The sequence below is a fragment of the Lagopus muta genome, chromosome 7 (assembly GCF_023343835.1).
Source record: "Lagopus muta isolate bLagMut1 chromosome 7, bLagMut1 primary, whole genome shotgun sequence".
NCBI lineage: Eukaryota > Metazoa > Chordata > Aves > Galliformes > Phasianidae > Lagopus > Lagopus muta.
In genome coordinates, this window is record NC_064439.1 from 32,908,458 (window position 1) to 32,934,173 (window position 25,716).

Below are 25,716 nucleotides of genomic sequence, written 5' to 3' on the forward strand. Positions count from 1 at the left end.
TAAAGCCATCTTGCACCTAGCTGTAACCCAGAAGTTTTCCTAAATGCTCTGATTTCCAGGCTCTTCAGTCAACTGCTCAAGCACAAACAGTTGCTCAAGCGCCAAACTTTTATCATTTGAGAGCTGAATGTAAGGCCGCACCCGGCTCTGGCCCACACTGCAGTGCAGATATACCATATGGGTTAGATTGCGCAGTGCTCTGCTGAGGATGTGTGGGTTGTGGAGGGAGCTATGCTGCTGCAGGAGTTCCCGTAGGATTTCTGACTCATATTTTCTCCTAGAAATGTTGGGAAGTGCAACTCCACAAACCATCAGAGTAAAGCAGTGTAGATTCTTCCCTTTGCCTGCCTTCGGATGCTGGTTGGACTGTACTCTTTCTCTTCCTGCCTCTTCTGGCTGGACACTTTGTGAAGGAAGTCTGTCAGTGTTGTCTTAGACAGTGTCTAGTCATATTGGCAAGGTGCTGGGCAGAAGATGGCAGGCTTTATCATGCTCCATCTTTTCCTGCACATCCTTGCTACTTCTCTATCAATATTCATACAAAATGCATAGTGCAGCATGCCCTGGAAGTCCATAGAGATGGGTTTATCATCAGCTGGTACTATCTATTCATATTTTACCTGAGGGGGAGGGCAGCAGAGGAGAATGTAATGATGCTTGGGATGCTTCGGGCTGACTGATGACCCTGCCTTATGCTCACAACCTTCACAAAGCAGCCACGTCTTGCCACTCTGCTGATTCCTGCTTGGAGAAGCTAGGTAGAGGATGTGAAGATGTAAGTCCTTCCCTCCCAAAAATGCATTGCATCTCTAAGTTACGATTTACTTCTGCTACTTACCTGATTTCAATGCGCTACCACAGAGGGAATAGTTTTAAATGCTTCTTTCAAAAAATTGCTGTTGTAAATTCCATATGCATATGTACACGTGTATGTATAAAAATCTCCTGTGCCTATTGAAGCAATAAAGTGTATAATTAATGAGGTATAACTGTTCTGAAGAGAGCCAGACAGCTCTGACAAGTGCTTTTGAACTGCACATTTGTTTTGGCCAAAAATTTATAGCTGCTGCCCCTTCTGAATTCCTCCACTGCCTGTCTTGCACTGTGTAGAGCCACATGCAGGTATGGCTGTGGGCTCACAGCTCTGCAACCAGAGGTTGGCGGCTCTGGCTGTCGGCCTCTCCGCATTTGAAGCTGGGCCTTCTGGCAGGAGGATTTTCTTATTGAAGGATGATATCTTTAGAGACCTGATTTTTTAAATAGCAGCCAAGAGAAATGTTAGCAGTGCTCTGTAAACGAGCATCAGAAGATATATTCAGAAGCACATGTAACCTGTCAAACAAACCAGAGGCCAAACACACCAAAGCTCGTAAGCAGTGTTTGCACTGGAGGTTGACCGCGCGTGGTCGGCCTCTGAAGAAAGGCAATTTGCTCAAAGCAGGGCCTGGCTGGAAGAGTCCCAATACATTTTCCCCACCACGATCCCAAGGAACATTTCCGCCTTTGTTGTTTTATGTGTGCGTTGGCAGACTATCCTCTCTATACGCTGTGTGATCTTAAGCAGTAATTTGGTGCTCCTTAGCTGGTCTCTGCATGCACAAAGGAATTGACTCTGTAGTTGCTGTACAGAAGCATGAGGTACAAGTAGGAAGATATATTTTCAGTTCATTGAGCGTGATTCACTCCATCACTGTGCTCTTCAGTTTTCTTAACTCTGCAGTAAGACTACTTCCTTTAAATTGTTGAGGAAGACTGCTTGTATTTGTGAAGCCCAATGAAATTTTCAAACACAGGATACTGAAGAAAGCATATGTGATCATCAGAGATACTGTAGAGTGTTTTCTCCATGTATAATACGTGTTGAACAGGAATTGTAAGCAAGGTGGACTGCCTTCCCCAGCGAAGTCAAGATATGAGATCTGTATGTTTAACATGCTGCCTTGCTCTGAGTTGAGTTAGGTGTGCTCCACAGTAAGCCTTCTTCCGAGTTTTCCCCCTCCAAAGGGAGCTTCGTTAAGTCCTGCTCTAAAAATATGTGCCTGGAGCTGGGATGAATGCTTGGGTCAAAGGAGGACACTTCTGGGGAACAGGTGGCTCTAGCAGTGGTGGCCTCGTGTCACATTTTGCACACAGGGGCACAAGGACTAAGTCGCTTTGCACTTCAGTGAGGATGCTGGGGCAGGAGGGGGCTTGGCTGCCCTTCCCTGTCTCGCTCTGTTCTCCTTCCCCACCCATCTTTTGCTCGTCCTGCACATGCCTGGGCCACGTTCAGCCCAAACTGTTGAGATCAGCTTTGCTGAAAATTACACTTCAGATTAAAATACAAGTTACATTCCTTCAGTTTGAACTGAATGTTGGGTCTTTCTCTGCAGCTATAGATAAGCCAGATATGAAGGTAATTACATCTCATTCCTATCTGACTCTCTTATTCGCCATAATCTCTTTTAATCCCTTTGATACTCATCATAATAATGTTAATCTTAATGAACTCATTTGGTATTAATGCGGATGTGATTTGTAAGCTCAGAACAGGCTTGCCATCCTTGCTTAGAGTTCATTAATATCCACTTAACTGTGTTTACACTCTCTTTCTCCTGCAAATGGACTTGCATATCTTTGTCTTCCACCTAGTTGATGTGGCAATTTCCTTAGTGGAACTCTGTTTCCATACTCACGTTTGTGTTTCCTTTCTATTTCTCTGCCTATTTATACAATCCCAAGGAGAGGAGTGATGGAAACACTGCATCCATCTGGTAATGACTCTTACCCCATCGCTTACTCAATTCTTCCACCTTCACATCAAAATTGAAAGAACCCTTATCCTCTTGGTTCTTACTCATGTAGCATTTCTTTTCAGATTGCCTCAGAAATATTACCTTACTATAGCCTTCATTTTATTCTCTCAGAGGGTGAATAAGCAGGAGACACAACCCCTACTCTTGGCAAAGAGACAAACTTCATTGCTTACTACTATATTCTCCCCAAGTGCTCTGTTTATGGGTGGGGTACTTTGCCCAAACAGTTTCCGTTGTGACCAGCCAATTCTAGTGAGGGAGGACTACGTTCAGATTTTGAACCTGATCCAAAGCTTATTGCAGTGGATGGGAGTGCTGCTTTGACAGGCTCTGGAGAAAGTCTGTATCACTCCTTTGAGCACCCACGTACTTTTCAAAATCTCTAGTTTTAGGATGCGCTCTCCTGAAAAACTACTTCTTCTGTCACACTAACTCCAGGGATTGATGAATCTGGGATTCCCATTATGAGGTGATTTCCTCCTCACGTGGGTGCTTGAATTTGTTTTCAAATGTGGCATGGAATTTCTGTGTTGTGGAGCTTGCTGTCTATTCACTCCACTTCCTTCAAACACATTTTTAAGGCCTTGATTGTCCAATACCATGAATGATTTTTCAGCTCCAGTGACACAAATTTTGCTTTATAGGGCTTTTGGATTCTGGCACAGCCAGAAAAGTATCACTTACTTAACAGAACGTTGTTTATTCCATGACTGCTTCCGTTCTTTATTTTATGTCTTGATATTTCCTTGTAGGTTTCTATGTTAAAATGAATAACTGTACTGAAAACTTCTCAATTCCAATTTACTGAAAGATTTCTGCACATTATAATAAAACCAGCCATCAGTTAAGATAACTTCCAAGTCAAGTGTGAGAACTGTAGTCTCTCAGATCAGCATAAGCTGCATGTGTGTGGTGGTCTTTATTCCAGCATAGTGTCTTTCATTCAAAGGCATCACAGAGTAGTTTGCACACTGCAGTCATTACTCAAATATTAAGTCAGACATATTGAAGTTCTTTATTAGCATGAATACAAGATGCACTCACACAAACAAAGAAGTGGAGGGTTTTATTGCAGGTACGTACAGCTCTTGTGCTGCTACGTGACCGTGAAGAATAGGGGACAATTTGGTTCAGATGGACACTGCTTTCTACAGATCAATAAATCTGTACCCACTAACGGCACCTAAGTAATAATAATAAAAGTTCATTACATTTTCTCTAAATGTCAACTAATTATCACAAGGTCTGTCAAAAATAAAGCTACTAGAAGGTTTTACCACGCTGGAAAAGCCCATCAGCGACAGTAATTTTATATGTCAGTTTTAACATGAGGTATTTTTTTCCAAACTGAGTCTTAAAAACCAGAACAGAAAAAACTTACTGGAGCAGATCCTCTCTTGACCTCAGCTTGAGTGCACTCATCATCAAAAAAATTCCAGTACTTTTTTTCTTTGTTGTCATTCAGTTTCCAGATCTGCGTGAATTTTTCTTTATTTCAGTTAAGGATGCGGTCTGTATTTCTGCTGTACTATTAATGCAGGAGTTCTCATTTTTCTAGATACTATTTAGCTTTCTGACATACTGTGAATAAGTGAGTATATTTTTAAGTTCATTTAGAAGATTGACTGAAAAATCAAAATAGAGACTAAGATAAGGTTCAGTTTAGAGACTGATTGAAGAGACAGATTTCTTGCCATTGGAATCCTCTGATGACTGATATCTTCTGTGGCCATTTGTATGAGACAGCCATGTGTTGCACAAAGTGCAGTTTAGCACAGAAATCCCTCTGTGTGGATTTATGTATGTGCATATATGGACACACACACGTGTTTGAGGATGCAAAGCAAAATGAACTTCTGTAATTCCTAAACTATCCTACCAGAAGATTTATCACATGAACAAGATTCCAAGTTTCATGACTTAAGGCAGTGATGTGTATGTAAATGCAAGTATGAATGGCAGTTTCTTTCTTTTTGAAATTGAAACCTGCCAAAACTTTGTCCCATTTCAAGTTTATGCGGAATGAGAAATCAAAGTGTGGGCAAAAAATCAGACAACAGCTAAAGAGGGACATTGCTCTGTATGAGTGTTCTGTTTGGGTTTCACTTGCTAATTCTGTGTCGCATGGAACTTTCTCAGTTCAGGGGAAAACCTGTTAACATCTACTGCAAATTGGCAGTTATTGTAATGTATTGAGTGAACAGATTATGAAGTGACTTCCCTTTAGTGATTACTATCATTTTCTCATTTAAATTGCTTTGACAAGACTTTGTAGTTCCCTGTGAAAGTGTTACAACACTTATGGAAATGTACAGAATCCTACTAGTGCTGGTTATGAAGTTATAGGGAGAAAATAATATTACAGAAAAAAATGAGTTGAAAAAGATGAATTAATAGAGATCTGTTTAGAAAAGTGGAATGTGCTTGACTGAAATGTTTCAGTTTTGGTTCAGTATTCCTAAAATGCGGTCTTTTGACAATTAACAACTGTTTAAAAAGAAATTAAGAATTGTTTCAAGGGAAAATACTTTCCCTTTGCAAATCTGGAATTGTTACTGCTGAGAAATACCTTTTTGTGTGTATGTTTGTTTTGCTTAAAAAAGGTCTTAAAAATACAGTTTCTGACTGTATTTTTTGTTTTCCACTGTGCACTGGAAAATGATTGAGCTTTGTACATTTTATTTTTGGCTTGATTTCCAAGGTCTATTCTAAATATTTCTGTTGCTTCTGATTATTCTATATTTCTGTTGGAAAATGCCTGGGAGGTGTGGAGAATAGCAAATGGTGAAGCAGACAGTAATATTCTGGCTGTCTATACATGTGGTATACATTCTGGATTTTTAAATGTCAGTCTCAGATTGTTCACCTAGTGCCTGAGACAAACTCCTGACTGATAGTGCAGCCAGCATCAGCGCTATCTGATGTCTCCTTTTCTTTCCTTAAAAAACAGCTCTTTATCTCAGGGAGACTTGATTTAAGGTAGCAATGCTCCAGGAGGGGGATGTTTTTGAGTGCAGATCTGATCAAGCTGTCTGGAGGAAGGATGTGAGCCTGCTGCTTCCCTATACAGCCCTGAGCACTGGCTGGTGGATTGCAGCAGCACATCTGCATTGGCATGTGTCTCCCGTGCACAGTAATTGTAAAATAGGACAAACATAAGATATAATAATTAACTGATTGGCTCAGGGTCAGATATTTGGGTTGGCCTACAAAAGCCCCAGAGGACTCAGAAAGACTGTAGGGAGAAGAAAAACATTTTGCAGTCAGAGAAACTCTTGGTCAGTGTAGGATGAAGTCTGCTTTGTCTGTGGAATGGCTCTGAGCAGGTGGTGCCCCCAGACATGTTCCTGAGTGAGCAATGGCTTGAGACACTGCTGCAGAGGTAGTCTGGAGAGCTGCATGGAGAGCAGATGCAATTGCTAATGTATTCCCTAGGCCGAAGGGAAGGCACAACAGAAGAAGCAGAGAGTAGGGACCTCAGTTTGCTTTGCACAGAGACATCAAAAGAGGGATCTAATTGCAACCTTCACCTGCTTACAGGATAGTTACTCAAAGGACAGGGTCTCCCCAATTTGTGGCATGAAGACAAAAGGTAACAGTCACAAGTTTCAGCAAGAGACGTTCCCATGGGACCAAAGATAGGAAAGATTCCTGCACAAGGAGGTGGGGAAGCCCTGCAACAGGCAGCAGGGATGTGTAATCCCCATGGCTGGAGGTATTCAAAATTTGCTCAAGTAAGGCTCCAAGAAACCTGCTCCAAAAATTCCGATCCTATGCAGCCAGTAGAAGAGTTTTAACTGTGGACTTTGAATTGCTGTTATTGAGGACAGGATGAGCTGCACTTCACAATTCTTCATTTCCTAGGTTTCCCATCATTCTGTAAAGGCCATCACATAGGTTACAGGAGGCAGCTGATAAACCAGTGAAGATGAGACAGGAATCCTGACACCAACCTTTTTTAGCTGAAATGGGAACCAAAATGAAGCAAAATAAATTTTTGCTTTACAAACAGCTGTTTGAATAAGTATCTATATTTTCTGCTCATAGTCAAGAATTGTAAAAAATTCTAAAAGGTTTGAGAAAATCCATATCTTAGGTATTTAGAAACCAATAAGCTGCTTAAAGTACCTTTCTTTTTTTTCCTTTTTACAAAAATAGATCATCTAAACTGTAACAAGCAGAACAGGCCTTCATAGTATTTTTCAGCATATTTTGCAAAATGAGGAGATAGGGTAATTTTTCAGCCTTCTGAGCTTTGTCCATCCCATCACTGTGTAGGGGATCCATTTGCTAATATTGCTGTAAGCTCAAAGGTATGTTTTACAGGAGCTTAGCTAGCAAAAGCTGTTCCCACTTTAAAGGTAATGGCACATTAATGCCTTTTTGCAGTGAACTCCCTATATACCTCATATCTGTCCATTAACTAATGACCATCCAATATGCTGTCACTAATACCACAGACAAAATTATGCCTTGCCCCTCTGAATGCTCCGTTATTTTACTGTTGCAAAATTAATTATTTATTGGGGAACATAATGTAAAGACTGTGAAACAGTCACTGGACATGAGTGTCCACTGACACTCTGCCTCAACCTCGTAGTCACCTTGAGTTAAAAGGCTCGGAGGATGCTATTGTTCATCGTAATGACATTACAGAAAGCACAACCTACAGCACACGGCCTGGCTCTCAGTACACCTCTGTCACCTTGTTTACTGCCATCCTTCCGCCTTGTTTGCATCCTCTTTTGTTGTAATGAGGGCAAGATTTGCTCTTTTAAAGGGCTGTGTCTGACGGTTCGGTAAATGTCAAAGACGGTTTTGTACCGCTGTCAGGAGAGTGGCAAAAATGTCCTGGCTGGAGGAGCTAATCCTGCGGAAAACAAAACAGAAAGTCCCATACTTTCCTGCAGAATACACTATTTTCCTTTTTCATTAAAAATGTCATTCCCACCCAGTTGATTTATTAAGGGAGCTAATCAGTCGTCCAATAAGATAGTTTTGAAAGCACCCAGGTTACATTTTTATTAATGCATCGGTATTGATGTTCAGGTTTATAACAAGCTGATAAAACCATTTAGAAAAATCACAAAGAAGAGACAGAAAAAAAAATCATTTGGAATATCAGCTTGTTTTTAACAGAAGAGGAAATGAAAGAAAGCTGACAGATTTAAGGGTTCTTTTGTGTCACTGGTGTGTCTGTGGCAGGTGAGCTGTATCTCATTCTCCATGGAGAACGAAGTAGTTGACTTAGAGACTGAAATTAAAAATAATAGTGTAAGTTAACTCAATGTTACTTAATTTTGCAACTATTTATTGTTAAAAAAAAAAGAAAAAAGAAAAAAAGAAAAACACAGGATTTTTAAAAATGAACTCTTTAAAATTAGGTAAATGTCCAAATTAGTGCATCAGTTCAAAACAGAACATTTAAAAAGCTTGCTTTTCCAAATATCAGTTATCTATCTATAAGATTTACTAAATAGTATTCTTTTAGTGAATTTAATATTTTTGGTTTATCTGAAAATGCTGTGTTTGGCAAATTTTGTATTTGACCAGGAAAAAGAAAAGTTCAGCTGTGGCTTTTGAGCTCGGCTGTAATTTTCTGTGTAAATCGTGTCTGTTACAACGCAAGTGAATTCACTGTGATATAAAGGAAGCATGTTTAATTTGCACTTAACTCTGTAGATTACTGAATCCTCTGTCCTAATATAACTTTAGGTTGATACCAGGAGCCTCTAGGAAAGTTTTTTGTTATTTCTAACACTAGCATAGCACCATTCATGTTGGCAAAAGTAAGGGGCTTAGTGCAGAACACACTTTCGCAACTTGATTTTTTCCATCGAACCCTTGTCCTCACAGTGTGGGCTGTATGGCCAGCAGTGCACTGTGCTGTACTTTGTCATCTCTTCTGTTGCTAGGATGAGTTATGATGACCAAAGATGTGAGGTTTGTAAGACTCAAGAATATTAAAAGGGGCCACGTACATTCATGTAGCTAAATGCTCACAGGATTGGAGATTAGATGTCCACAGAGGGTGATTGAAAAAACTTATTTTCCTGTCAGTGACAGGTTAAAAATAATCTGTTTGGTGACCGTATTCCCTGGAGTTTAGGTGGCTTATGATTTTTTCTATCCGGGGTCTTGATAACTTGAAACACCAAAGGGAGCTGAATTGGTTTTACTGTCACATAGTCTGGAGGACTGGCGCTCAGTAGAGCGTGTATCAGTGGATGCCCAAAATGTTCGCCACGTTTCAAAATCATGTTTCTGTTCTGATGGGAAATTTCACAGTTTTTTCCACCATTTTTCTTCAGAGAAGAGCCAGAAGTTAATAAGAAAGTCTGGAAAACTCCATTTTAAGGTCGCATTCTCAAAGTCATAAAATGCAGGTCCTTTGGGTGAGAGAGACTAAGTGTATTAAATATTAAACACAGCGTTCTGGATGGATTATTGTTTTTTAATGGTCATTTTCCTCAGAAAAGAACATAGCTGAAAAATATGCAGCCTTGAGTAAGTCTAGAGAAATCTATCAAAACCTGTATAATTTGTGATGGTTTTTGTGCTTTGTGAATAGCACAGTTCTGGCTGTGATACATCCTGATTGCTATCATTTTTACCCAGTAATGTGGGGTTCTCATTTGGTTATTTCTCCTTGCACTGATCCTTGATACGTTGCTTAAAAAAGAAGTCTGAATAGTTGAACCATATGTTTATATCATAGCTCTTAATGTCAAAATTTTAATTGATTTTCCCATATTCGGGGTTAGGAGGGGGATGTATCATGTTCCACAACGTCATAAAAACAAAAATATTTAAAATATGTTTCAAATAAAATGAGGGGGGAGAAGAAAAAATGCTTAACTTAGAAAAGATGTGGGATTCATTAACAAAGGAAAATACTGGCCACGGACCAACGGCAAGCCAAATGTTTTGCCAGCAGTTTGCAGTTCACAGTCATCATTGCATGTCACTCTGCCTCCTGCACCAGCCCCTCCAACCATATATGCCTTCCTTTTAAAGAGAAACCTGTCTGGTTTGAGTTGAATAAATTAATTTGGGTTTACTTAGTTTAAAAACAAAAAATATAGAGGGCCTAATTTTATTTCATTATGCCTGTGGGTAAAGCAATCCAAGGTAATTACAACCACAGTGCTGGTTGCTCTATCTTAATTAAAGAGGATTTTTTGCACATAGGCTTTTGCACGACATAATAAAATAGTTTGTGGTCTGGCTAGGCTCAGTGTCACAAGAGCATACTCACTTTAGAAATTGTCTGGCTTTTCCAAAAGCTGAGGTCTTTCCATGAAGGAGGAAGCATAGAGGTGTCTCAGCAGAGAACAGGTAGTTTACAATCCTTCCTATTTAATGTAAGGGCACAATCATAGATCATGCAGTGAACATTTCATACAGCCTCTTGCACTAAGTAGCATGCTTGTCAGCAGCAATGAATGTGGACTTCAGTGAGACTTCAAAAAGTTGTATGCATTGGTTACACTGAGCTGTGACCAAACCTCTTATTTCTGCAATGTTTTGGGTTCTTTGGATTTTTTTTTTTTGTTTGTTTGTTTCCTTTGCAAATAGATATGATTTATTGCTTAGCAAATCTTTTTACAGAAAAGGTATCAAAGGCTTAAATAATGCACTTGGGATAGTGATTAAAACAACAAAAAAAACACCAGCTCAAATCCCAACAAGCATGTTTGTGATGCCCTGTTATTAGAAAAGTCAAAGGAGGTATGCTTACTGCTTGCATAAATCATATAGTGTTGTAAAAACACTGTCTCGAGGATGATTAAGGGTAAGTGATTTTCATTACTACATTAAGTTCTCCTTTCTATTGCGGTTCTTTTTATATCATATCAAGTTTGGCTCTTTACTTATGCTGCTTTAAAAAGCACCAGTGCCTCAATTACTTAAAACGTGACGCAGTGCATTGATTCAGAAAGATGGCAACACAAGCCAGCTTTATTTAATATTCATGAACCTGATTGGCACGCATCCTTTCTTGGGTGCTCTGTCTTGAGCAGTTGGTAAAACGGGTTGAATTCACTTTTGCAAATAACCATGAACCAAACCCTTAGAGTGCTCAAGTGAGTAGAATGTCCTTTCCTCCAACAAGTTCCCCCTGCACACCTGGAGGTAATGCCTTCACACAAGTTCCCTTGTCTTGGATGCGCGTCATCTACCTTGACTGAGTATAAATCAAACTGGATAGTGAGAGTTGCTGACTGTCCTTGGCTGAGCTCACTTTGCAAGGACAAGGTTCATAATATTTCTGAACCTCTCAAGAAAAGTATCAAGGTTGGAATAAGGAGCATCCAGACATTTTGCTCACTGACAAGCAGTGGATTTCCTTTCTCTGTTGGGGATTCTCCTGTGGCAAATTTAGCTTCAACTGCTCAGGCTGACAGTTTCACCCAAACCTGCATTTATGGAGCTGCATTGCACCCTGTGCCAGGACTGCAGATAAGGGGAGGGCAGCCCTCAGCAGCACATGGATTGCTCTACAGCACTGCTCGCAGAGGCTTCTCTTGGGATATGGAGAAGTGGAACGTGTGGTGCTTGACAAAGCTCTCTCTAGGCATGGACCAGGTCCTTGGCATCACATGTGTAGGATTGGAACTGTGATTATAGATGTCTGAGCTTTCTACAGGTCTTTATACCAAGAATTATGGATGTGTAAATGGAGGGAATTAGCCTAGAGGTGGACCAGAGAAATGTTTAGCCTTACACATAAATTCAAAACATGAACAAATTGATTTACTTCCTTCTCTGTGGTGATATGAAGCAACAATATCCAAACACTATCTGAGAGCACAGCTGCCGAAGAAGCACTTCACAACGAACTCAGAGGGGCATCCCTGTGGCGGCCTCAGCTGAGGTGCTAATGATTTCATAACCTGGGCTTTTATTATGTAAGCTATAAAACCTGCTGAGATGGCTCAGCACGATGGTGCCTGCTGCCAGGGCAGGAATCAGGGTGCAGTGGTGGATCAATAACAGGTTTCCGTGTGGAACAGATCTGTACTGGATGTTTTACATACATGGCTTTGAAAATACAAGAAAGCAGCCACTTTCGATTTCCATTTGTATTAGAGACTTCTCATGAGTATCTGAAATAGACATTTATTGTGACCATAACCCTACTGCAAATTAAAATCAGATTTCAAGTCCCCTGTGAAAAAGGAGCTCATGATAATGTATGGAGATGTCAGAAATGATAGTAAATGACACTTAACTCTAAACGCTAAATACTGTGCTTATCCATGGCTTAGAGTTAAATCTACAGTGGAAATAAGACCAGGAGCTGTGCAAAGTTTACAGAGGTGTGGGGGAGGCTCCCAATAGATGTACAGCCATGAGCTAAAGAATAAACAGCTGGTAGTATGTGTCTGCGAAATGCAAAGTATCTTGCATGTATACTGCTGCATTTTCTTCTTTTAAGCCACAGGTTACCTTTGTTACATATCCTACACAGTCTGGACCAGATTGTGTGTGATGCTGTTGATTCTGATAGTTGATTTGTTGCTATAGGGAAAGAAATAAAATACAAATTTCTGAGTTGCTCTAAAAGTCACGCCTCTGAGTATGCCTGTTCTTAAACTCTTAATTTCTCATCAGATTTTATGTGGAGCTATTCAGAGGATTTGTTATCTGGTAGGCTGACACCAGGCTTAAACCCAGGCTTCCTAAACGAGGGAGAGACCACGGAAAAAAACCCAAAAACAAATACAAAACAAAACTGATCCAAAATCCAACTTTGCTGCTGTTCTTTGCACTCGTCATATTTGCCTTTAGTATTGAAAATAAATAAATAAAAAATGAAAGAGCAACAATAGAAAATGCACAGTGGAGCGAGTAAGCCATGGCTTCCGACACTTGGATGTGAGCCACACTCACTGCTGTGCAAATTCCTGCTGCTCTCTGAGCTGAGATCATATTGTTGGAGATGGCAAGTGTATAGAGCACAGATCTGTATCTTTCCTCCATTGCTAACTATTAACAGTAAAAAATAAATGCAGGTGATGCAACAGGCTTTGTTCAGGCCTATTTCTGTGACTGCTGGGATATTTTAACCAGATCAATCAAATGTCTGGCTTCCTGAGGGCCAAACCAAATAGATTTTATGCTATTGTAAACTGTGTGGAGCTGCCACTTTGTTTAAGTAAATTTAACATTTTTCACACATTCACCTGCATTGTGTAGACATGTTTTAGGCTGCATGTGTGACAAACACTTCACTTATTTTACGGGAGACTTAAAGAAAACAACAACTCTTCTTCCTGTTCTCCTCCTTCTCGCTCTTTCTCTTCCTTAGTTAACAAATAATCCTTGAATAATCCTTTTCTTCTGCCCTTCCAGCAGGAAGAAGAAAATTAAAAAAAAAAACCCAAACAACTAATGTTTCTTGAATGTCAACATGTCAGGCCAGCAGGAGAAACGAATTACATTGTCAAAGACCTTCCACTGACAACTCCAGGGTAGCAATTCCCACAGTTTAAATCTGGAAACTCTTAAGGCAAATGCTGCAGTTGATTTCAGTGGTTGTGGTGGCACTCCACTGAAAAGCAGCTCTTGAGATTGGTTTTCACAACATTGGTCAGGCAGTGTAAGGCACAGCTACGATTACGCTTGCCTTCATGGAAGGGCCAGGGTCAGACCTGCAGACTTGGTCTTTGTTTGGCCGGACAACTGGGGTCACTTCAGCATTGCAACTGCAGCTGGAGTAGTCCTTCTAGCCTAGTGGGTTTGGTCTCTTCAAACTGTTATGTACAAAGATAGTTTCTCCTTACCTGGCAATGCTGAAAACTGGAGTGAATGAGAGAAATGTACATTCAGAGTTTTAAATTCACTTCTTTCAGTTTTTCACTTGATTCATTTCTTTCCTGGAATAGTAGTTTTATGTTAGCTAAAGCTCTGTTTCAGCAGTAGTCTTCAGCAGGGAAAGTGGGGAGAAAAAATGAAACAGTGCAAACTCAGTCTTCATGGAGTCTATGAACACTTTTCACATTAAAGACACGTGAGATTAAAACAAAACAAACAGAAAAAACCCAGCCAGTGTGTCAGTTCATACTATGACTCTTGGAAGTTGACAGAGCTTGCCCTGAAGTTCTGCTTGCTCTGAAGTTCAGAGCTTGCTCTTGGAAGTTGCCCTGAGCTTGCTACATGACTGATTCTTGGTCCTTAAGCCCTTTACTCTAAATTGGTTCAGGATATGTTCTGTTAGTCTTCCACCAGAGTTAGGTTTGGGGAAAGCATTTCCTCTTTGACCCAAATTTTTTCTCATAACAAAAATGAAAAAAAAACAACAAACAAACCAACAAAGCAGCTACAAAACACCAAACCAGAAATATCAATACAAATTGGAATGTAAAGTTTTAAAATAAGCTTTGCTTTGTTCATTTGTTTTTCTTGGTGCAATGTAGTGTGTCATTAACACACGTCAGTCAGCACTTCAGGGTATAATTTAAGATCGTGTCTTCATAGATGTCATATATTTCGCAGGCCTGATTTGGTTTTAAATGAATGCAACAGCATGGCTCCTATGAGCTTCAATGGCAAGAGTATCATGTCCAAGGAAATATCTGCCCCAGTAGGACCAATCTCTCCTCCTTTTTCTCTATTGTATGGGCTGTACAAGTCAAATAGGATGAAAACAAAAAGTAGTGGAAAGCTAGATTGCAGGATAGCATATTTGCTTCAGTGACAGTATCACGAAGAGCAGCAAGGGTAGCATTTGGCCAGCGCCTGCAAGAGAAATGCTATGAACCTTGCGGTGATCCTCCTGCTTCACTTCAGAAGCTAATCGCCACCAGGGGTCAGGAGAAGTTGCTCGGTAGTGGTCTACAGATGTCAAGGTGTAAGGGGGGGAATTTTTTTTTGAAGCATACAACATTGATCACTGTCAAAGCTTGTTTTATAACTAGATATAATACATGTTATATGCTGTGTGTTTATGTGCATTTGGATATAAGTGAGATTCCCAATTGATTTAAGTCCACTGTCTTTGGCAAAGCTACGTGTTTTACACCATTGAGAATTGGCTTTACTACTGTTAATGGGTTCAAGCTTCTCTTATTGTTTTCTCAAATTATCCTGGTAACTGTGTTATATCTTGAACTCTCTGTATTTATAGTTCGTATTTCCTCCATGATGTCTTGTTCATAAACAAGCACATTTTGAAGATCACTAGGTAGACTATTATGCAGAGGTGTTTAGGAGAGAAGTTTTGCATATTCTGGCTGAAAAAAAGAAAATGTTGAAATACTTTTGATTCTTATTCCAAAGAACCGTTCAAGAGAGGCAACAAATTCCTGTTTAAAAACAAACCAAAATAAAACTAGTAGTTTTATACATTTGCCTTTCCATATTTTATCTCATTTTTGCTTACATTTATTTAAAATATTTCAGAATAGTAACAGTCCTTTCTGCTTAAGCTGGAGATTACAAAAAAAAAAAAAAAAAAAAAAGTGCTCGGTATCTGACTGACATTATGGACCATTTAGAATTGCTGTTTTTTATTACGAATTTTGGCTGCTTTGTATGCATATTTTTAAAACTAAGATTTAAGATTTACATGTTATCTGGAACCTGATCTATAGCTTGAAAGGCTACTGTAGCCACAATAAGAATGAAAATAACCCTGAACTGATGAAAATTCAACTCTGAGCACCCAAAGTGGTAATGACTGCAATAGTAGCTTTGTCGATATTTATAAATCAATGCAAACCAGAACTGGATGTTTTAATTTACTACAGTTTCAATGTAACTGATACTCTCAAGTTTAGAGCTTTAAGCTTTGTGAAGTGCAATGTTATTTCAGGGCATGCATCCAATTTTTAAAACATTATATAGATTGAAGACAGATGAGCTTTTCAGAATTATTTTAGGCCTATTTTGATTGAATGCCTGAGATGCAGTTTCCAGTGGAAATTAATTGCATTGATGTGAAAACAAATGAACTCTAACCTCAAAATTAGCTGCAGGTTCTTGCTCAAACCAGTGCTTTAAAAGGGAGAGAGTGGGCACAGATAGTGGCTGTAAGACACTGTGACAATGTACATTTTGTTGCAAGAATAAAATAACCTTTTTTCACTGCCCGCTTGCTTTTGCTGTCTCTGTGTGCATACATGCATAGAGAGAGAAATTTCCCCAGTGGTTTGTGTCTGCACGTGTGGACAATGGCCGCAATGTGCTATTGCTTTTTCCTCTTGCACACTGCTGGAAAACAGGGCCCATCCTTACAGGGTTGTGTCAGCAGCTGAACTTGGGTAAAATCTGCACCTGTAGCCTTCTGTCATTTGCCTCAAGAATTTTGGAGCACACTGTTGAGTAATATATGCTTTTCTGGGGGGTTTTAAGTAGCAGCTAAGGTGATTTCTAACCTTTGGTAAGTTTGCCTGAGCTATGGAAAAAATGTTGAAGATGAGTTTGGGATTCTTGTTTACTCAACTGATGTTCTCAATCTAGCACCTCTGGTTGATATGCAGGCAGAGAGAGCAATGTGTCCTTAAATGAGGAGAGCAGTCACTGTTGGCTTGGGGCTGAAGCTGTTTTCAATGACTTTGTTCCTTCTGCCTTAAGATTCACCTCTCTCCTGGGCTTCTCATCAACTGCATTAATACAGCTGTAGGGTGGGAATTTTAGCATATTTAGAAGAAGATGAAGCATGTGCAAAGGCTCCTTCCAGAAGTGTCTTATGTTCATTTTGGCTTTTATGAATGTTTGAAAGGAATCAGTGTTGGGGTTGAGGTGGGAAGAGGATTACTGAAGATACAGAGCTACGAGCAATATTTTCACACTTGTAGGTGACTTGCAAAAACCATAATTGAGAGTCCCCCCTCGTGTACATACTCCTCTCCTTTCTCCTTCACTGCCATCCCTGAAATGAGAGATTTGAGACACTGAAAAAGCATGGGGCAGTTAGCACACAAGTGCTGACTTTATTTGTGGCTATAGTGAGATCTTGACTGTACAAGAGCATGTGTTGTGGCTGAAGGGAAGTAGTGAGCATGAGGGACTGTGTGTGCTATTTCTGTGGTATTTTTGTTAAAGGATGAGATTAAGGACTGGATTTTGGTCTGCTGTTCATTGCATATCAACTTTTCCAAGCTTCTAATTTTCTTTTACTTGTTTGGTATGGCATTTAAGAAGTTGAGCTTGTATTTTCTTAAATAATATCTTCTGAAAAATTTCTTACATACATGTTAACTTTGTAGTATTTTCAGTGTTAAGGGTAGAATTTGAATCTCTCCTCATATGAAAATACCTACTTGATTTTCCTCAGTAGTGACTTTGAGCAAAGTACATTTCCATATTGCGTACAGCACGTCTGTGTCTTGTCAGCTTTAAAACTGAATCTGCTGAAGTCAGATGCTGTCACTTTTCACAGAGACTGTTTTGACTAGTTAAGCCTTTTTCTGGCAAAATTGTGGACAAAATGGTGCTACAGGTCCTACCGTATAGTTATGCCAGTGTATGCAGCCAGTTTTATCCCAGCATGACCTTCAAACTCAGCAACATCCAGAGCTACTATCTTTGGCTTTGTACCAGTTGTAGATGACAAAAATGAGTGAGAAGCTGACGGATAAAGTTTTATTCAGTTTCATGGATATGGAAAGGAAGAAATGTAAAGATTCCCAAAATCATGGAGTGTTTGAGGCAGGAAGGGATCTCAGGAGGCCGTGTGGTCCAATAGCCCTGCTCGAGTGGCATCACCGAGAGCTGCTTCACCTAGGGCCGTGCCCAAATGGCTTTTGAATATCAGGATTTGTCCCAGTTTTTAATAAGGTTGCTGAATGTTTGTTTTGGGGTGGCCAGGTCTTTTTTTTTCTGCCCTGTGGCCCAGGGCAAATTTGTTTCTGTACAAACTTGAGTTACGTGCCTGAAGTGAGTTACCCATGGTTGGAAACCAGTCTGAGATTTTAGGCTATTCCCTTGAGCAGCAACTGTTTTAATTCAGGACTTTCTCTTTGAACACATCAAACTTTCTTCTCTAACTTTTACGGCATTGGATGTGGGAGCGCATGAGGAGACTTTGGGGAATAGAAAGTCACAAGATGTTAAGCCATGCAGAGCATAAAATTTTCAAGTAGTCCTTTCTGCCTGAAGATGAATGAGAAGATCAGCAAGTGCATCTTTCTTAGGCACTCAAGCAGGCAAACATCTCTGGAACACAGAGGCATAAAACTGCTGCTGCAGCATCCATCATTCTGTTGAGGACAGTGAAAACAAGTGCTGTCATCTTTGACATTTTAATTGAAAAGAAAGCTTACACAGATTTCGACCTTAAGCAGTGTGTTTATACAAGTGTATACAGAGAAATAATCTGTCAGTTCAGAGCAGACTCATTGCTATAGGAGTTGGTTTAGTAACCGAACAATCCAACATTAGCTCACACACCTTGCCCTGTTCCATGCCTCAATAAGTTTTAGTAGAAATACTTTGCCTAGAGGCATGCAGTTATTAAAAAAGAGGCTCAGCTTGCTTAAAGTCTGGAATTATTAGCTCATGGTAACAAGCCTGCACTGGAGAAACTGTTGGTTCTTTGTTTTCGTGACTCTGCTGTAATTCACCATCTTATTTTCAGACACAAAATTCTGCTTTGTTTGGGAAGTTTTTTTTTTAAAAAAAGGAACTAAAAAAAAAAGGGAAAAATAGTCACTTCAAAAAGGTTCTTTTTTCATTTTTATTATAAAGCAGGGTTTGCAAGGAACTTTTATCATACTATTTCAATTACATTTCACTGCTCTGAATACTAAGTGTGAATAGAAACAGAAATTTAATGATTTGTTTTGCTGTATTTTCAGTGTTGGAATCTGCTGGTACGCAGTACCCACTAAGAGCTCTCCAAGTACTCTCTCAACCCAGTAATATTAAAAGGCATTTTTTCATCATCCTTTTTGTGACGTATTATCCTTTTCACATGCAGAGTTACGAAAGTTGAGTAAAAGCCATTTGCACTGCTGGGAAGTGTCTGTGAATGTCCAGCTGCTGCATTCAGTTGAGCAAAGAAGGGTCTGACACCTTTGCATAGCAACCTGGCAAGCAGTTGCTTGGTGCTCAGTTGTCACTTCACTTTTGTCTGGATGCTGGGGATAGGACTCTTTGCAGTCTTTTAATCTGGTGATATTTTTTCTCAATGAGCTTTACATTTTCAAGTTTTCATGAATTTTCCAGGCTGGAGCCTTAAGCCTTATCCTTAAAAAGAACAGACATATTAGAAAGCGTCTGTGCAAGTTTTATTGCTGCTATTATTCCTGTTTTTAGGTCAGCTGCCATTACCTGCCTTTTCAGTATTACTGCCACCTTTTTTCTTCAATGAAAACCAATTCACTTTTATTTGTGGTGATACAGAGTCGTTTATTTTCCTGAAGAACTAAGGTTTTGGTCCTCTTGAGCTGGGAGAACGTGATAGCAATGGGATTGGTCTGGCATTGTGGCTTGCCTTCATGATTAAGTGTTCTGCCATGTTTGTGCTGCAGGTTTTTTATTTTTATCCCGTGTTTTTTTTTTTTTTTTAATTACAAGAATATGTTTTTATATGAGGTAGCTCTTTATAGTCCCTCAAACCTGCCTTTCACTGTCTTTCCTTGTTTTGCTTTAACCGTGTCATTATCCTCCATGTATCATTTGTGAGTTCCAGCTGTGCGCATAACATTGTGTGGAACATAAACTTCTTATAGACTACAGGAGGCTGTAGTCTAAGAAACCATTCTAGCTTTTCTTATTTTTCTTGTAATGGATCAGGCAATAAGACCCAGTGAAATATTTAGAGGGAAAGGAAGATTGAAACCAGCAGTTTCTAAGACCTGTGAGAGCCAAAAGGCAAATGTTAATGGGTTCTCTGAGGCTTCCAAGGACCTGCTGGTCCTTCTACTTACGCTTAATTTGCAGAGGTTCCTTGAGCATGTGTTCAGGAAATGTAGGTGGTGTTAATGCAATTGGAGTTTCTAAAGGCAAGTTTCATCATTGACTAAATCCTTAAACAGAGTTTGGGCCACATTACAGCAGTGGGGCTACTGATTTGAGGGGCTTCTCTCCTGCAGGCTCAGGTGAAAAGTACAGCATTCTTAGCATATTTTGGAGGCATTTTTGCACAGATTTCTTGTATCTTCCTGTACATACATCCATTCTTTATTTATTTATTTTTACTGCTTTCCTCTTTCCCATCAGTTAGATGTTCTGTCCCTTTGGATTAGAACTATTGAGCAAGAATGCATTTCTGATGGAGTTACTTTGTTCCCATGGAACACCTACTCACATGACATCAAAGAATACATGAACTGAGAAGAAACATCTCTTTTCTGGCTTTTGACTATGTACATATCATTTCATATGGCTGCCCATTACTGCATTCCTTCTACCTCTGTGACAAAGTACGGCTTGTTACCTTACTTGTGCCAGCTCTCCTCAAACACTTAAGTTGACTTTCTCTTTACTTCTGAATGAAGCTTCTTGTCTTTAAGCATTTTCACAGCTTAGCCTTATCTTATCTCACTCCTCCAGCTTCTCATTACAGCGTCAGGCATCACTTTCCCTTTGCCAGTGTATTTAACATCAGCTAGTTTCTCAGGCTGCCATCTCTTCTTCTCCAACCTTGGGAAAATCCTTAAGGTAACACCTATGTAGAAACATATATACACTGTTTAAAAATCTCTACAGAAGCATTGCAAAGTCATCGAAGTTATAAGCCACAGTTTTCCCTCTCTGGAGTATTGCCCTTCCCGTGTCTCAATCTTAGTTACTCCCTTCCTCTTACAAACTTCCTCAGCCCTAACATATCTGAGCTTATACGAGTTAAATAAAAAAACATACAAAGAAACAATAAAACAACCAGAGGAGCGCCACTAAACTGTCTCCAACTCTCTAGCATATTTATTCGCTTCCATGTTCTGTCTCTGTCTTCAACTTTTCATCTGTTTTGTGTCTCTAGATTGTAAACATGCTGTGTAAGAATTGTCGCTTATCTGTGTTTGCACAGTGCCAGGCTCAATGGGGTCCTGGTCCCAGCTGGGACCTTTGGGCACCACCACAGTATAAATGTCTGCTCCTGATAATAATAATCTGCCCACATCATGTAGATGTCTGAATTGTCTGAGAAATACAAACAAGGATCTTTACTAGGTTGGCAATGATCCATTAATTTTAGGTGCCAGTTTTCTTTTCTCTTGAGCATGATTTGGCTCTCTGGAAAAAAAAAAAAAAAACACACACAAAAAAACAACTGGTGACATAAGGCTCCTATTTCTTGGAAAGCTTGGCTCTCTTATGATTCTGTGATTAAATAGTTGTTAAACGTGGGATATGGCAGGTCAGGTGAGGTCCCTGGAACTATGCAAGATATTCCAAGTACTTGTCTAAAGCTTTGTTCTTGCTTTCCTTTGCTTTTGTTTTTGCTTTCCTACTCTGAATGACAAATGCATACACTGAAATTAGAGCAGTGGTATTTTCTGGAGGAGAACACATCTCAAATAATGGACCACATATGAGGAAAGCCATAGCTGGATTGATAAACTAAAGTAATGGCAGTGAATCACATAGCAGCAGAAGCTGTAGGTGAGTCAATTCCTCTACTCAGTACACTTCCCTCGAGTTAAAACACCCCCTCCACCTCTTTGCCCTCTGGCTAATTTTTCAAATATAGGAGGCCATGTTCAGGTTAGCTACTCTGCCCTCAATAGCTGCTGTGGAAGTGGTCTGAAGCTGGTCTGTAGAACCACGTGCTTCAGTGAATTTACTGTTTACCAGTGAAAAATGTTATGGTAATGGTAGCCAGTGGTCCATGAGACTTTCAGAGTCTTGACCATTGCCAACAGCGCTCATTCTCAGCTTGGGTGCTTCTTCCCAAAGGCAGCCCAAACCACATGCACATAGTGACATACCTTGAATGGACCTAGGATGCTGATGTACAGTGATTGTTCTTAATTGTATTGATCATAGTAAGCCATTGCTGCCTTTATGTCCCATGTTTCTCTGTTGCTTCCATTTTTTATCCCCCATTTTATCCTTTATCTTTAAGTATCTTGGGGCAGAACCTCACTTTGGCTTCTACATCAAGACTTCCAGGCACTGTTGTAATAATTATGTATATATATACATATGTATATATAAAAAAAATCAAAGTCTGGGCAAGTCTGTGTTGTGTAACGAGTGTGGTTCAGAAATCCCTGAGCCAGTGCTGTCCCAACGTGGCAAATTGCCACAGCACAGCCAACCACTTATGGGCTCTTCTGTACGAGCTGGCTGGGTCTGGAGGCCATCGAAAATCAAGAGAGGAGTTCATTTGCTCAAATGCACCTCCAGATACGTATGGCTCTTTTTTTTCCCAATGAAGAGCTAGGTATGCTGGAACAAGCTGGGTGGTGGTGTAGCTATTCTTGCTGACCTTGCATAAATGCTACATGCAGGAGAGTAAGGAGTGGGAGAGGGGGCGTGGTAAGACCCACTGACCGTGAGTGCTCTGTCTTAATAGAAAACATATGGCAGTGATGCTTTAAATAGCATTCGCCCTCTGCACATTGGCCTGAATGATCTGTGTCAGTACTGACCTAATCTCATGAGAGCTCAGCACCAAATTGTCATCTGCAGAAATTATCCTTGATGAATACAAGTTAAAGGAAGCCTGATCTTTTAATAGACAAATGTAGTGTTAAGTCATCAGACGATCTAGAATACTGGGTCGGAGAGGAGTTGCATCATAGCAGACAGAATATTTGGTATTAATCAAGGAGGCCCATAGCAAAGCATATAACGTGAATATTTGGTTACATTAGTGGATTTATCTTTAATTGTTGGATAGAGTCATATGATAGAACACGATCGAGTCACCATAGCTTAGCAGGGTACCGCCCATCTGCTTAAATGTTAGCAGAGATGAGTCACAGTGTTAGCACAACTGTGCAGAGGGAGGAGAGCCAACACGGTCAGTTAGAGCAGCAACATGTGGTATTCTACTAAGCCACCGTACAGATATCCATCCAGGCCCAAAGAGATGGCATACAAGTCCTGACTGAGATCCCATTGTGTCCAACAGCAGGATCCTGTGGGAACAAGATGAAAATTCTTAAAAGTTGGGAAAAACCCCACAGATGGCCAGTTTTTCAGTGAGGTTGAGTGCTTGCCAGTTCTCTATTTTATCCATCCTTTATCTGTGGGCTGTTTGCCCAGCGACCCTATTTATTTGGCTGCATAGGTGCCAAGGAATTAAAACCCTTCAGTCAGCAGTATTGATGGACAGGCTGCAGGCTGCATGATGCATCTTCTCAGCATTTGTGAAGAGAGAAGCAGTCAATGTATCCAACATTAAGTAACAATTACAAGCTCTGACTGACACTCTTTGCTGCAGGTTAGAGAGCAACAACAAAAGCGATTGTGTTGTCCTTAGAAGATGAAGAAATGTCTTAGAAATAGACAAATTGAGTTTCTCAGCCTGTGTATGTATAGGTTCTCTGCCACAAATGTTCCCTGAGCTCACAGTGCAATAGGAGTGCATATTAATCAATGACCTGTGCTCAGTGTGGAAGCAACAGAAGTATCTGTGAGCAGTGCCAATGTCAGGCTGCCCCAATGGAGATCTGAGCCTGGTGTGCATTATGTAGCGCTTTTACTGATGGCAGGAGTGGTGCAGACTTTTCAACAAGGAAGTCAGCTTTGAAGCACGGGGTTTCTCTGACTGCTCTGCAGCTCTTTGCAAAAACACACTTGGGAGCAAATCTGTAGTTTAGCAAAAAGAAATACCTGAAGTACAGGATTTTTTTTTTTTTTCCTCTAGCTGAGTGTAAAGCATATGCAGACCCCCAAAGCAAGGCAGCTCTGAAGGTGAAACTGGGGACAGAGAAGAACCTTCCTTGCCATTTTAATAAATACTAATAATTCCCTTTTGCCCGAGTCCCATATTCCCAAACTCATTAAAGCAATTTTGGAAATGTTTTTGGCTCTGTAGCATATTTAAGCAAGACTCAAACTGTGCAGTCCCTTGAGAATCATGTGCGCAAATTACGTAGGTCAGGCAAAGCTAAGTTTCTGTCAAACAGCCTAACACCTAAGGTTATTACGAAACCAGTGAATTGTACAAAAGATCCGTATGTGGAACAGTCTCTGAATGATTAAGTGAGGAGGGGGCTGTTGTCATGGCATTTGTTTTACTTTGGTCACACGAAAACTCAAGTGATATTTTAATGATGTTTTCCTCCTGTTACCCAGCGCAGTTCCCTGTAGGCTGTGTCTCAGCTAGTGGACCCGTGTGGCAGTACAACAGCACTATCCCTTCTCCTTGTTTGCCATCCTTGGGAGGAAGCCCAAGGCTTGTTCCCAGCAGGGATTGTAGCAAATCTGATATCTTTCTTACATTCAGACTGGTGTTTTCCTCCTTTCCCTCTTTCCCTAGCCTGTCACTGAATCTACTTTTCTGACCCTGTCCTAATTATTTGTTGCCCCCTCTACTCAAATGAGTGCTGGTGCAGGGAACAGCTGCATTTTAGTTGGAGAGTAGGATAGGTTGGGGACTGTGTTCTTTATCTTCGAGCTCTTTCTCCTGCACAGCACCCATTTCACCTACACTACCTACACAACACCCCCGGCTCAGTGATGCGATGACAGGCCATAGTGTTCCTTCACCCATAAGGTGATCTGCGTTTGATGACAGCACTTCTTGCACACACACCCCTCATGGGTTTATATCACATATTTGGGAGACACTGTCTTGAGTTTCTTCGGGTGTATGAAGATGTAATGCACATCATGTTCCTCCAGTAGATAACCAGGGAGAGCTTTTTGTCTGTATGTAAGCTACTTTTGTTACTATTGTGTGGTTTGTTTTTTTTTTTTCTTCTGAATAAGTACTGTATGTGTCTGGAAGGATTTTTTAAACATCCTTGAAAACACAGGCTTCTTCTCTTCATGGAGAAACAAGACAAAAGGATGGGTTCATGATTTGCAGCTGCCAAGGAGAGGGCAGCTGAGGACAGAGGGGTGGGACACAAGGGTGTCTGGTGCAAGGGAATGGGCAGGACAAGGACTCGGAGGTGGCATTGTTAGGGTTGAAATGCTTCTGGGAGAGAGCGAGCTTTAAGAGAGGAGGGTTGAAGAACTGAAAATCCAGGGATGGGAAATAGTGGGGAGCTTTGGGCAAGTGAGGTTGGGAGGTTTGAACTCCTGGCAGGAGAGGATGAGGCCTGCAGAGGAAGCTGATATTTCCATGAGACAGGCACCAGTTTTGGGAGGCTGGCTATGGTTTCTTCCGTTTGGGATGTCTGAATGCCATTGCTTACAGCTTTGGCCTCTTTGCCTGTTACTAGATAAATGGCAGGACAGCTAATGTCAGAAGAGAGGTGTATCCATTCATGGTTTCCAGTGTTGCTTACAATTGAAAGTGCAAGAAGCCCCATGGTTGGGTGTGGTGTAGTTCAGTTAAGTGGGAGAAGTGGGCTTCCCTTTGCAGCTCTGAGGTTGACTCCGCTTTCCTGACCTGAGTCTGAGGCTTTTCTGGCTAGATGTAGTTTTGTCTCTGAGGCAAAAGATGCTTTTGCCAAGGGTGAAAAATCCCTGATATTCAGAGATTCCAAACATCTTCAGACTCTTCCCTTGCTCCCCCCTGTAGAGGCTCTTCGAACTGCCCAGTTTTGTCCTCTTCTCCCTGTTCCTTCCTGTACCTTTAGGATTATCTCTTGTCTAATGAACAGTGTAAGCAGTGTATGACAATGCAGAGTGTTCTACTCTGTGCAACTTTAACATGTTTAAATAGCAGTCCCAGCTTTCTTTAATCCATTAATTTTATGGTTCTTCTATGTTAATAGGCCTACATGTACTTTTTCCCTCTGCTGTACTTAAAAAATATATTTCTAAATCTGTTAAACTCCTTCTGCCAAAATATCTCACTCTGATTTTTTATGTTCTTTCCTTTTTACCTTTAAATGTAGTTAAT

General features: G+C 40.4%; 1 protein-coding gene across 3 annotated transcripts in view; it reads left to right on the forward strand.

Moving 5' to 3' along the window:
* CREB5 (cAMP responsive element binding protein 5) overlaps positions 1-25,716 on the forward strand; it is a 217,246-nt gene that overhangs the window by 120,514 nt on the left and 71,016 nt on the right. The window lies entirely within an intron of this gene.